The following is a 13,667-nucleotide window of genomic DNA, read 5'->3' as shown; positions in this document are numbered from 1 at the left end:
AAAAATAAACAGAGGGATCACACTAACAGAAGCTCCTAAATCTAGCATGGCATTGTCAAACTTACTGTTCCCTATAATACAAGGTATGCTGAATGTACCTGGATCTTTACATTTTTCTGGGATTTGGGGAACAGATTTACCAATCAATGCGGAGACATTTCTGCCTATACTAATTCTTTCACTTCCTTTAAGCTTCCGCTTATTAGTGCACAACTCCTTCAAGAATTTAGCATATCTTGGAATTTTCTTTATTGCATCCAGCAGAGGTATGTTTACCTCTACTTTTCTAAATGTTTCCAAGATCTTTTTCTCTGTCTCTTCCATTTTTTTGTTGGAAATTGCTCTTGGAAGGAATGGAAGAGGGATATGCTGCTTCTCTTTAGAGTCACCTGCATAGAAATTGTTAGGTAACTTACTCTTTACATTTTCGTTTTTGGCATCATCTTTTTCTGGAGTAGAGTGAGGTTGGGTAGGTTTATTTGCTGGTTGAGGTTCTTGACACTGCTTTCCCAATCTCAACGTAATGGCACTCACATTTTTGGGATTCTGGACAGATTGAGAAGGTAATATGTCAGAATTCTAGGATTGTTGTTGATTTAACTGTGTAGCCAATTGTCCCATCTGATTAGTTAAGCTCTGAATGAAGGCTCTGGTCTCTTGTTGAAACTGCATGTTTTGCATAGTCATTTGCCTCATAAGTTTTTCAAGGGAAGGTTGCGGAGGAGCCTCAACTGTTTGCTGTTTCTGGGGCTGTTGCTGTTGTTGCTGCTGGATTGGTGGAGGAACGTATGGTCTGCTTGGGCCAGCAGCATTTTGAAAATAAGGTTGTTGTTGCTGTTGTTGTGAAGGATTCGACCATCTAAGGTTGGGATGATTCCTCCACCCAGGATTGTACCTGTTGCTAGAGAGGTCATAATTGTTCTGTTGTGGCTGATTTTGCTGCTGAGGTTGAGGAGGTCTATTGTAGATGTTTGCAGCATAAGCTTCAGGCTGTTCAATTGCTTCAGATTGTTGCACAGAAGGGCAAAGGTCACTGTGGTGGTCGGCAGAGGAGCATAAACCACAGAGTCTGGCGACAGGTGCAGATTTTTGATTCACGGCCAGTTGGGTTACCAGGTTAACCAAGGAATCTAGTTTACCTTCAAGCTTCTTAGTCTCGGCTGATGAAGATGAATTCGTGGCTACTTCATGCACTCCTCTAATGACAATAGCATCACTTCTAACACTAAATTGCTGGGAGTTTGAAGCCATCTTCTCAATTAAATTTTTGGCTTTAGTAGGGGTCATGTCTCCAAGGGCTCCACCATTGGCAACATCTATCATACTTCTCTCCATGTTACTGAGTCCTTCATAAAAACATTGGAGGAGAAGCTGCTTAGAAATCTGGTGGTGAGGACAACTGGCACATAGTTTCTTAAATCTCTCCCAGTATTCATATAAGCTCTCTCCACTAAGTTGCTTGATGCCTGAAATGTCTTTTCTGATGGCACTGGTCCTAGATGCAGGGAAGAATTTCTCCAAGAACACCTTCTTAAGGTCATCCCAGCTGAAAATAGACCTTGGAGCAAGGTAATATAGCCAGTCCTTTGCCACTCCCTCTAAAGAATGAGGAAAAGCCTTCAGAAATATGTGATCCTCCTGGACATCTGGGGGTTTCATGGTGGAGCAGACAATTTCAGATGTTTGTGTGGGTCTTCACCTCCAAGGCCATGAAACTTTGGAAGCAAATGGATCAGTCCAGTTTTGAGAACATATGGGACATCCTCATCAGGGTATTGGATGCACAAGCTTTCATAGGTGAAATCAGGTGCAACCATTTCCCTTAGAGTCCTCTCACGGGGTGGAGGTTGTGCCATGTTCTCAGAATGTTCAAAATTAGAATGCTCAAAACAATAATGCTCAAAATCACCAATAACAGAATGCTCAAGATGCTCAAAAGGTACTAAATGATGTCTAACTAATCTATGAAATGTCCTATCTATCTCAGGATCAAAGGGTTGTAAGTCAGATGGATTGCCTCTAGTCATACACTATATTCAGCATGCACAACTAGTTGCCTTCTTATGCAAGTAACAGTGTAAGTTTGAACTACAACTACCATTAAATGATATCCAAATGACTTGAAATTTTGTGAGCAACCTTATAAAATGATGAGAAGATAGCACAAAAAATTTCAAATGAAAATTCAAAGTCTAACTATAGAAGCTAAAAATGGTAAGTTAAGAAAAATAAGAGAATAATACTTGGAAAATAAAAAACTTTTGACAGAATTGCAATTTTTGGAAGAAGGAGACCTCATCCTGCCTATGGCAGCCAAGTAGGCTGCCACGGCATGGGAAATTTTTTTCTACCCCAAATACATATATAATAATAGCGATTCTGATAACCAGAGCAAAAGTTATGGCCGTTTGAAGTTTTGACAAAAATCAAATTTGCTACTTTTTTGGAACTTTCAAATCTGACCAAACTAAAAGCTCCAACTATTTTTCTCACAAAATATGGATCAAAAGAAGTGACCACAAAAAAATTCAGCCAAAAATAACAACTATAGCTACCAAAACAAAAAATCCCAATTAATTCAGCAAGTGTGGTCTCTAAAATCCGTTGCTAAGGGATTTCCACTACTATTATGTTTTCCAATTCAACAAAAGTGGTCGCTAAATCCATCGTAAATCATTATTCACAGCAAAACTCAAAAACTGAAACAGGGGAAGCGCTGAACAGAAAAACTAAAACAAAACACCACACTAAACAAAATAGCAAGACACTAAACTACACTTAACGCAACACGAACACAACACTAACACAATACTAACACAACACACGAAAGCATAAAACAACTAAACATAAAACACGAATTACTAGCTATTATGAACCTTTGGACACTGCTCCCTGGCAACGGCGCCAAATTTGATCGAGGCCGTACCCGAATCAAATAAACATTAAAATGTAGTAAGCATATTCAATTAAATTTATTTTCAACGGGAGCATTTGCTTGCTACAAAGTATGACTATATGATGTGACAATGGGGTGTAGCAAGCAAATGCTCACCTGCCCTCTAAAATTTAATTGGATTGGACTTCTGCCAATTAAATTAAATTTATTTTCAACCACACACATCAAATATTCACTTAATGCATGTGAAATTATAGAACTACCCCTAATACAAAAACTAGTCTAGGTGCCCTAAAATACAAGGGCTAAAAAATCCTACATTTCTAGGGTACCCTACCTACATTATGGAGCCCTAAATACAAGGCCCAAAAATAATGAAACCTTAATCTAATATGTACAAAGACAAGTGGGCTCATACTTAGCCCATGAGCCCGAAATCTACCCTAAGGCGCATGAGAACCCTAGGACCTTCTCTTGCATCTCTGGCCCAATATTCTTGGAGTCTTCTATCCAATGCCCTTAGGGGGTAGAATTTCATTAGGGGGACTCTTGGTGACTATGCTAATCAACAAGGCCCAATCAATTTCAGTAGCATAGTGATTCCTCATTCCCATAATAAGGTTGTGGTGCTGAAGCCAACATTGCTGAGTTTGATTGATGCACATTCTTTTGTTGGAATGGATCATGAAGATCCTTACATACATTTGTCTTTCTTCATGGAACTATGTAGCACAATAGGAACCTCTGATGAAGATGCTGAGGTTATCTATCGCAGAGCTTTTCCATTCTCCTTGACAGGTAAGGCAAAGACATGACTCCAATCACATCCAAATAAAAGTCTGAATACTTGGGAAAAAGTGGAGGAGAAGTTCCATACCACCAATCTCTTTTTGAAGAGTTGAAAGAAGGAAAGAAGATAAAAGAACCAAATTTGGAACTGAAAGTGTTGCCTCCATATTTGAAATATGTTTTTCTTGCTGGTAATTCAAAAAAACCAGTTATCATTAGTTCAAGTCTTTTTGATCAACAAGAAAAGAAATCAGTGAAGATTTTTGAGGAGAACATAAAAGTTATTGGCTGGACCTTGTATGATCTTAAAGGTATAAGTACTTCGTATTGCATGCATATGATTCTAATGGAAGAAGTATTCAGAAAAGAGGTGGTCTGGCTATTGGAAGTTGGAATGATATATCTTGTAACAAACCAATTATCCATGAAGGTGTGGTAGACAATGTTATTGTTTTGTCGTGTGATTGGGTAGTATTTTTAGATTGTTGAAATGGAAAAAAATAAGATGTTACCATAGGATACCTAGGCATGATTAAAATCTTAAGTTTTTAAGCCAAAGGTTAGAAAGAATAAGGATAATTCAGAGAAAATTCTCTGGTCAAATAATGGTCAACTCATTAATGACCTAGATGTTAATAATTGGATTTTGGTCTAGAAATAGAAATTATAAGCTTGAAAGAAAATTAGTAATTAATGTAAGTAAAGTTAGAAATTAAGTGGAAATAATTAAGGTTGATTAATGGTGATCTAGATTCCATAGAATAAGAAAAAGGGTAATTAAGTCATAAGAGTTTAAAGTGGAGGGTATTTTCATAAATGACTATATAACTAGTTTAAAAATAGAATTTTAGTTTAACTAGTTGCTGACTAATTAAAGTGTCTAATTATATAATGTAGAATAATTAAAATAAGTTAGAGTTATAACACCTAGAAAAATTACATCTCAAATTGACAAAGGAAACTTTGTGTTGTATCATCCGTTCATGTATGAATTTAATTTCAGTAGTTATATGTTTTTAATCATAGAATTTCATGCTACATATATATATATATATATATATATATATATATATATATATATATATATATATATATATATATATATATATATATATATATATGTATGTGATTGATTTAGTAAAGCTTGATAGAGAAATAAAAACTGTTTGAGCTAGATTTTCATTTGCGCAAGAATTGTATTATGCATTGAGTTGCAGTGTGATTTGTCTCTACGTGAATGGACTCTGTCCAAGGTTTACTCTGAGTACACATATCCGAAGGGAGGTTAGCACACTAATCTAGAAGATTAAGATAAGATTTACCAGTTTTAGCAAAAGTAGTTTTTACCATTTTTGGTAAAACTCTACTTTATCCTTTTATATAATTCTGGAAAAGTGCAAGAAGCCATATAAGGCATTGCTGAGCTCGTGGAGAGAACCTCAAGGGCTGTCCAAGCTGCCAATTAGTCATATTAATTGTCATTCAAAGTGCTTAGATTAAGAAGATAAGGATCAGGCCTTGCAATTCCATTGGTCCAAGCATTTCACTTGCAATAAGTGTTGTTTTTTTAAAAGCCAAAGTCTAGGCCAATTCTCACATTTTGCTGAAGATTTTGGAGAAAGAGGATACCATATTTTTCTTCTTCTTCCATGTTTTACCAAGTGTTCTTGAGCCCTTCTTCCATCAAGCTTAGGTAAGCGACCTCCATTTTCAACTCTAAGCTTGATTTTCACTTCATTTTCTTGCTCCATTCTCACTTGTAGATTTAAAACCTTATTTTGCACTGTTGAAGGTTGGAAACTTTAACCTAAACTCCCTCACTCTTCCTTCTAAATTTTGCGGAACCTACAAGAGGTAAGGGGGGTCTCTCCAACTCTTGAACCATATGCTTGTTGTTGAACTTCCTTGAACATGTTGTTGCTTTGAAATTTTTGAACTCGTTGTCATGTCCTGAATCTGTGTGCTGAGATATTTTCCTTGAGTTTTTGATACCAAAACTAAGTTATTTGCATGTTAAAACATAGAGTCAGCCTAAAATTTCACTTAAATTGGTGTTTCCTAGCAAAAGTTACAAATAAAACAAGTTTAAGGACCTTTTGTAAAATGAAAAAAAAAAATCTGTCATGAATATGGACTGAGAGTTACATAAGTATGGACCATTTTTTATTAAAGTTTTGACCTAAAAAATGAATTTGTTTGGCTTGAAAATCTTGGATAGCATATAAGATTTGCAAAAATCCAATTCTCGGAGCACCGAGAGCTCTAAAAATAAGTTAGGAGTGAAACCGTGAAAAATCAAGCGATAGAGCCATTTTAGATAGTAGATAACTTAACTTTAGAATTCGTGCCTCAGTATTAACTATCTTATAATTATTTATTTTCTAAAACTTCTGATTTATTTACTATTATATTGTTGCGATAAATGTAAGATCTGATGACTAATGCATGTTCTGAAATTATGATAATTCTCTGTTGATAAAATTACTGAAATGCATGTCTGTATTCTATTATTATTATTGAATGATAAGATCGGCAGAGTGTGAACTTTGGAAATTATATCTATGGCATGCAAATTTATTTCTAGTATATATATATATATATATATATATATATATATATATATATATATATATATATATATATATATATATATATATATGTCTTCATATTATTATTTTTATTTGTACGCGTTGTGGTTTTGTATGAGGGTGTTCGACCCTAGGAAAATTGTTTGTTATGATTGGTTTGATAGCTATAATTATTGCCACTATGCTGTTTGTTTGTTTGTTTGTGTGCAAGTGGTTTCTATCGCTTAAGGGATCACGATTGGTTCCCTGAAAGTAGTACGTAGGCCTGAACCCCGTCTCTCTTTCTTGTTTGTTTGTATGCATTTGTTGATGTACGTGGTATGAGGACTACGCACGTGATGCAGTGGCAAGATTCAAGAGGACTGGACAGAGAGTAAAAGAACTAGTGGTTCTATTTCGTTCTGCGAGAGGGTGAGGTTGCGTTAAAGAAGTGGATGATGGACAGAGATACACTGGGGTGTAGTGGGTGGAGAGGTTCGAAGGACTTAAGGGAATTAGCAAGTGGTGATTGCCTGACATTTGGTGCACTCATTTAGCATGGGTAACTCATTGGCCTCACTTTGCTACTCCTGACGGGCTTCAAGACTATGCTTTTTGAGTTGGGAGATAAGGGGTTGGTGTGCAATGTATTCGTATGTAGCGATCGCTCCTGACTGTCATCCACATGATTTTGTAAGACCATCAAGACATGGGAGGATTAAGTGTGATTGTTACGCACTTAGGATGCGAGAGTGTTGTTTCTTTAGATAACCACACGCAGTGGTTACGTAGATTTTATGTTTTAATTTTTGTTTTACTATTGCCTATTGTTTGTGGTTTTCGAGGAGTGGAGGACTCACCTTTGCAACCACCAATTTCAGGGGGTGTTCACGGAGCATCCATGGAGGATGTTCACTTGGATCGGTAACTCTCGCTACAGCTACACAGTGGAGCAAGAAGCATGCTTCCACGCACACTTTGGTTACATCTGGCGCCACTTTTTGCTGTTAAATGAGCCTTGGATACCATCGATCACTGTAAAGGCACACACTATATATCACTTGTAGATCTTGGGTAGTGACTGCTCTGAGTGTAGGAATTTTTTCCCTTTATGATGTATATTTAGGGTGGGAAGATTTCTATACTCAGTGTCATGATATTTTGTTATATTAAACATTTTGGTGATACTGTGTAATATTTTGAGGGGCAATGGATATTAATTTCTTGTTAACAGCTGTAATGAATTCGGTACACCTATGTTTATATCTTAAGTGCCATAGAGGATCATTATGTATGATTACATATTTCTTTCAGTTTATCAATATTAAGTTCTGTGCAAGTTAATTCTTTATAAGTTGTTTTTTTATAGAATTATGTAAAGGTGGAAGAAAAATGACAACAACTTTCACAATGGTTTTTAAATAGAAAACGTTTTTTGACAATACCCTTTATTCATGAGCATTTTAATTATACATACATGTTTTAATCAAGTGCAACATATATGTATACGCATTCCTTCTTTTCTCAAAAAAAAAAATATTGAGATATTTTATCAACTTAGAAATAGAAACTAGATTTAATGACGCATATTCCATAATATTTATTATTTATACGATTTTAAAGCAAAATTTCATAAAACAAATTGAGGCGTTACATATCTTATATTAGATAGCTCGTGGGTAAGCTCTGTACAGGTTGTTCCAAAGAAATGTGACATAATTGTTGTGAAGGATTAGAAAAATGAGCTTATTCTGACTCAAAATGTTATAGGTTGGAGAATGTGTGTTGATTATAGAAAACTCAACAAAGCCACCAGGAAGGATCATTTCCTGTTGCCATTTACAGATCAGATGTTGGAGAGATTAGTAGGCCACACATTCTATTGCTTTCTTGATGGTTATTTAGGATATAATCAAATCTCTGTTAATCCTGAAGATAAAGAGAAAACAACTTTTACTTGCCCCTTTGGTGTTTTTGCTTATAGGAAAATGCCTTTCGGTCTTTGTAACACTCCTACTACATTTCAATGATGCATGCTTGCCATATTTGCGGATCTTGTTGAAAAGAGCATTGAAGTGTTCATGGATGATTTCTCTATTTTTGGCACTTCATTTAATTCATGCCTTTCTAATCTTGACACCATATTGAAGCGGTGTGTAGAAACCAATCTAGTACTTAACTGGGAGAAATTCCATTTTATGGTGACTGAAGGCATTGTTTTAGGCCACAAGATCTCTATTCGTGGCATTGAAGTTGATAAAGCCAAGATAGAAGTCATTGAGAAATTGCATCCATCGACAAATGTCAAAGGCATCAGAAGCTTTCTAGGACATGTTGGGTTCTATAGGTGTTTCATGAAAGATTTATCTAAGATTGCCAAGCCTTTGAGCAATCTCTTGAATGAAGAAGTTTCATTTTGTTTTGATAGTTCTTGTTTAGAAGCCTTTAAAACTTTGAAACAAAGACTGATTTTTGCACCTATAATCACTGCTCCAGATTGGAGAATTGATTTTGAGATAATGTGTGATGCAAGTGATTATGCTGTATGTTAGTCGATGAATACGACTAACTTTTGTGTAATAAATCTGTGCAAATTGTATCTAACTCCTCCCATTTATGGTTATTTTGTAGTATTGTAATTACTTTTTGTTAAATATAGGTAATAAATACTTAGTACTCCCATTTTGTGTATTTAATAATCATTTCCTTTCAATTTCAGGTTAATTAGGCAAGTTTGTGAAGTGCTGATTTTTAGCTTCTCACTAAGCCAATCTGCCGGCTTAGCGAGCCATCCGCTGAGTGCACCACTCTTGCGGCTGAGTGTGAGGAAGAATCTGGAAGAAGGATGAGCTGGACACACGCGCTAAGCGAGAGCTCATCCTGCTAAGCGCACCGCTTGCATGCATCCACTAAGCGAGAAGCCGGGCGCTAAACTGAAATTCACTTATGCACGCTAAGCGAGCCAGAGTTGTGTAAGCGTGCAAGCACCAACAAGGCCACCTATTTAAGCCTGAAATCAGAAATGGAAGGGGAGTTTGGGATTTTCCTTGAGCTTCTGCGTTTTTAGAGATTTCTAGAGAGAGAAAGGTCCAAGTTCCAGAGTGTTTTGAGAGCTTTTGTTGTGCGAAGACTGGTAGAGAACTGAGAGTGAAGAGGAAGCCATCCTGAGAGCATGAGATGAGTCTATGAGTGATTGTGAGGTTCTAGAGGTGGAGGAGACATCCCCACTACTTGCATTTCTTCAATCCTTCATTTTTCTCTTCTCTTTGTTGTAAAGGAAACTTCCCAGATATGGAGAGCTAAATCCTCTGTTGGTTCTTCCTTGTAGGTACTTAATGTAAATATCTGTATATCTATTTAATGATGTTTTATGTGTTCTCTGTGCTATCAGTACGTCATTTCAGTGTGCTTTTGCCTTGATCATGTAGATGCATGCTTTGTTAGGATCATTCAATAGTGGAAATTGGTCTGATTCTTAGAACTTGATAGGATAGGGCTAGTGTAGAAGCAAAGCTTCATGGTGAATCAAAGGTGATTCAAAGGTGTTTTGATGATAACAAAAGATGATGACAAAGGTGACGACAAAAAGCTCAAAGAACAATTAAAGTGCATCAAGAACAATTCAAGAGTTCAAGATAAGAATCAAGAAGAATTCAAGACTCAAGAAGAAAGTCTAGAGTCAAGAATCAAGATTCAAGGTTCAAGATCTCAAGAATCAAGATCAAGATTCAAGACTCAAGAATCAAGAGAAGGCTCAATCAAGATAAGTATGAAACGTTTTTCTCAAAAATTGAATAGCACATGATTTTTCTCAAAACATGTTTACCAAAGAGTTTTTACTCTCTAGTAATCGATTACCAGATTGTTGTAATCGATTACCAGTAGCAAAATTGTTTTGAAAAAGTTTTCAAATTGAATTTACAACGTTCCTATTATTTTCAAAAAGCTGTAATCGATTACATTGTTTTGGTAATCGATTACTAGTACCTTTGAATGTTGAAATTCAAATTCAAATGTAAAGAGTCACATCTTTTCACATAAAAGCTTTGTGTAATCGATTACACTAATTTGGTAATCGATTACCAGTGACTGTTTCAGAATAAATCAAAAGATGTAACTCTTCAAAAAGGTTTTGACTTTTTCAAATTGGTTTTAAGTTTTTCTAAAAGTTATAACTCTTCTAAATGGTCTTCTTGACCAGACATGAAGAGTCTATAAAAGCAAGGCTTTGATTTGCTTTTCAATACAATTATTCATTCAATCTTTATATACTTTTACATTCATTCAATCAATCCTTTACAAGCCTTGAATCTCTTTGAACTTCTTCTTCTTTGTACCAAAAGCTTTATGAAGTTTTCTGGTTTTCCAAACCTTGAAAACTTGTGCTATTCATCTTTTCATTCTCTTCTCCCTTTGCCAAAAAGAATTCGCCAAGGACTAACTGCCTGAATTCTTTTTGTGTCTCTCTTCTCCCTTTTCCAAAAGAGCAAAGGACTAACTGCCTGAATTCTTTTGTGTCTCCCTTCTCCCTTGTCAAAGAATTCAAAATGACACAGTTTGAGAATTCTTTTGATTCTTCCCATTCCCTAATACAAAAGAGTTCAAAGGACTAACCTCCTGAGAATTCTTTTGTATCCCCATTCACAAAGTATCAAAGGTTTAACAGCCTGAGATCTTTGTCTCAACACATTGGAGGGTACATCCTTTGTGGTACAAGTAGAGGGTACATCTACTTGGGTTTGACTGAGAACAAGAGAGGGTACATCTCTTGTGGATCAGTTCTAGTGGAGGGTACATCCACTAGGTTCAAAGAGAACAAGGGAGGGTACATCCCTTGTGGATCTTTGCTTGTAAAAGGATTTTTACAAGGTTGAAAGAAATCTCAAGGATTGCAGGTCGCTTGGGGACTGGATGTAGGCACGGGTTGTTGCCGAACCAGTATAAAAACTCTTGTGTGTTTGTTTCCTTCTTCCCTACTCTTTTACTTTCCGCTGTGCATTTAATTTCCGCTTTTACTTTCTGTTAAGTTTCTCTTCTACTCCTCATTCTCTTAACAATTTAGTAAAATCCTTAAAAAGAGTAATTTTTTAATTAGTAAAGGTTTAGGAATAATTAATTCAACCCCCCCTTCTTAATTATTCTGAGGCCACTCGATCCAACAGCTAGTTTATCGTATTATGACGAGGGATCGGGGTACGGTAACCTAGTTGTTTGTATGTTTGTCTTAATGCAGTTTTGGTCGAGTTTAGTCCGACAAGAGAAATCTGCGGGTGATGCTTGATCAAAATTAGGCTAGACTATCACGAGGGATCAGGGTTTAGCATTTTAGGAGACACCATAGAACACATGAGCATTGTTAAGTAGAGAATACCCTTATAACATCAGGCACCTAATAGGAAGACCAACACGTTGTCTACTTGTCTTTACACATCATTACTCATGTAATTTTCCTTTTGAATAGTTAGTTTACATACCTGTTCTTAGTCCATACATATCTTTTCATACTAGACACCTATTCACTGAATATAGCTTTACCAAGTAACACAAGTTCCCTGAGAGTTCGATACTCGGTTCTTACCGTTTTATACTACTTGCACGATCCGATGCACTTGCCGGGCTCGACCACTATAGGAGGAGTTTTGGGTCAAAGGAAAAATAATTTTTTCCATGTCGAACATTATGCAAGCAAGGTTTTAAATGAAACTCAAATAAATTATGCAACAATTGAGAAAGAATTGCAAGCAATAATGTATGCTTTAGAAAAGTTTAGATCTTATCTGATAGGTTCTAAAGTTGTGATTGATACTGATCATGTTGCTATCAAATATCTCTTGGTTAAATTGGATTCCAAACCTAAACTTATCCATTGGATTTTACTTTTGCAGGAATTTTATTTGGAAATCAAGGATAAAAAGGGAAGCGATAATCAAGTGGCTAATCATTTGTCTATGCTTATTATTGATGAGGTGACCATATGAGACCCAAAGATTTTAGAGGAGTTTCCTAACGAAAAGATCCTTACTATATCTGAAAGGCCATGGTTTGCTGATATGGCCAATTTCAAAGCAGCTAGTGCACTTCCTGGTGATTTCACTTGGCACCAAAACAGGAAGTTTCTGAGAGATTCTAGGAGTGACTTAGTGTTAAACAATACTTAGGTTTCTTAGATTCAGGGGGAGTCTAAGAAGGTACCAGAAGTGGTATTAAGAATACTTGTAAAGCCAAGAGTGGTAGGTTAGAATATTTGTTTTGTAATCAAGTTTTGATTAGTGAACTAGTATAAACCAAGTGTTTCTACTTCTCTTCATACTGTTTTACTAAGCATTCTTATCACACTTTCTATCACCTTTTTAACACCAAGTGTTTATTGAAAAACTATTTTAAGAACTCTCTTGTTTATACAGTCATTAGACGACTATATTAATCTTCACTACATATCACCTTTATCTTCAATGGATGACTTGTCACATTTTACATTGCTATTTGTATTCACTCTTATATTATAAAAGTTTAATATCTTTGGCATACACACTATTCACCCTCCTTCCTTTTAGTGTGTTTCTTGTTATTTAAAATTTTATTTAATAAAGATATCTCTTTACACTCAAAATTCCTTCTTCTCCATTTTTTTTATAAGCAAAAACTAGATTTGAATATAGTAATAATGAGGAAAATCATTGTCACTCCTGAGCAGGTGGTGGTGGTGGAGGTGAAGATGAAAGAGGTTGTGGTGTTGGGCCAAAGGTTAGTGGTGGAGGTTCAAGAGGTTGAGGTGCAAGTGAAGGTTGAGGTACGGATGCAGGTGCAACAACAACTCCAAGCATGGACATCTGAGCTTGTTGAATGTTTTGGAGGAGAATGACACCTAGACTAGAGAACTGCGTAGTGATCACATTCTGCATAGAGAGCCAGAATTGCTCATTTTGTTGATGTTGCCATTCAATGAAGGATTCCATTGCTTGCCCTATCATGTCTGTTGGATCAAGTGGCCTCGTAATAATTAATAAGGGAGGGGGTTGAATTAATTATGAACGTGTCTTGACTAATTAAAACTCTATCCTTCTTAATGTTACTAGATTCAATTAGGCTTTTACTACTAAGTTAAGAAAGTAAAGAACAGAAATAGAAACTTAACCAAAAGTAAAAGCGATAATTAAAAGTACATAGCGGAAATTAAAGAGTGTAGGGAAGAAGAAGACAAACACAAGATTTATACTGGTTCGGCCACAAACCGTGCCTACATCCAGTCCCCAAGCAACCTACGGTTCTTGAGATTTCTTTTCAACCTTGTAAAATCCTTTACAAGCCAAAGATCCACAAGGGATGTACCCTCCCTTGTTCTCTTTGAATAACCAAGTGGATGTACCCTCCACTTGAACTAATCCACAAGAGATGTACCCTCTCTTGTTCTCAGT

General features: G+C 36.0%; 1 non-coding gene across 1 annotated transcript; it reads left to right on the top strand.

Annotated features, from left to right (window-relative positions):
* Positions 1-1,381: 1,381 nt before the first annotated feature.
* Positions 1,382-1,488, top strand: LOC114368517. The gene has a single exon (XR_003657353.1). It is a non-coding gene; the product is annotated as a small nucleolar RNA R71 (small nucleolar RNA).
* Positions 1,489-13,667: the final 12,179 nt, after the last annotated feature.

The sequence above is a fragment of the Glycine soja genome, chromosome 1 (assembly GCF_004193775.1).
Source record: "Glycine soja cultivar W05 chromosome 1, ASM419377v2, whole genome shotgun sequence".
Classification (NCBI taxonomy): domain Eukaryota; kingdom Viridiplantae; phylum Streptophyta; class Magnoliopsida; order Fabales; family Fabaceae; genus Glycine; species Glycine soja.
This window is presented reverse-complemented; position numbering and strand designations above follow the sequence as displayed.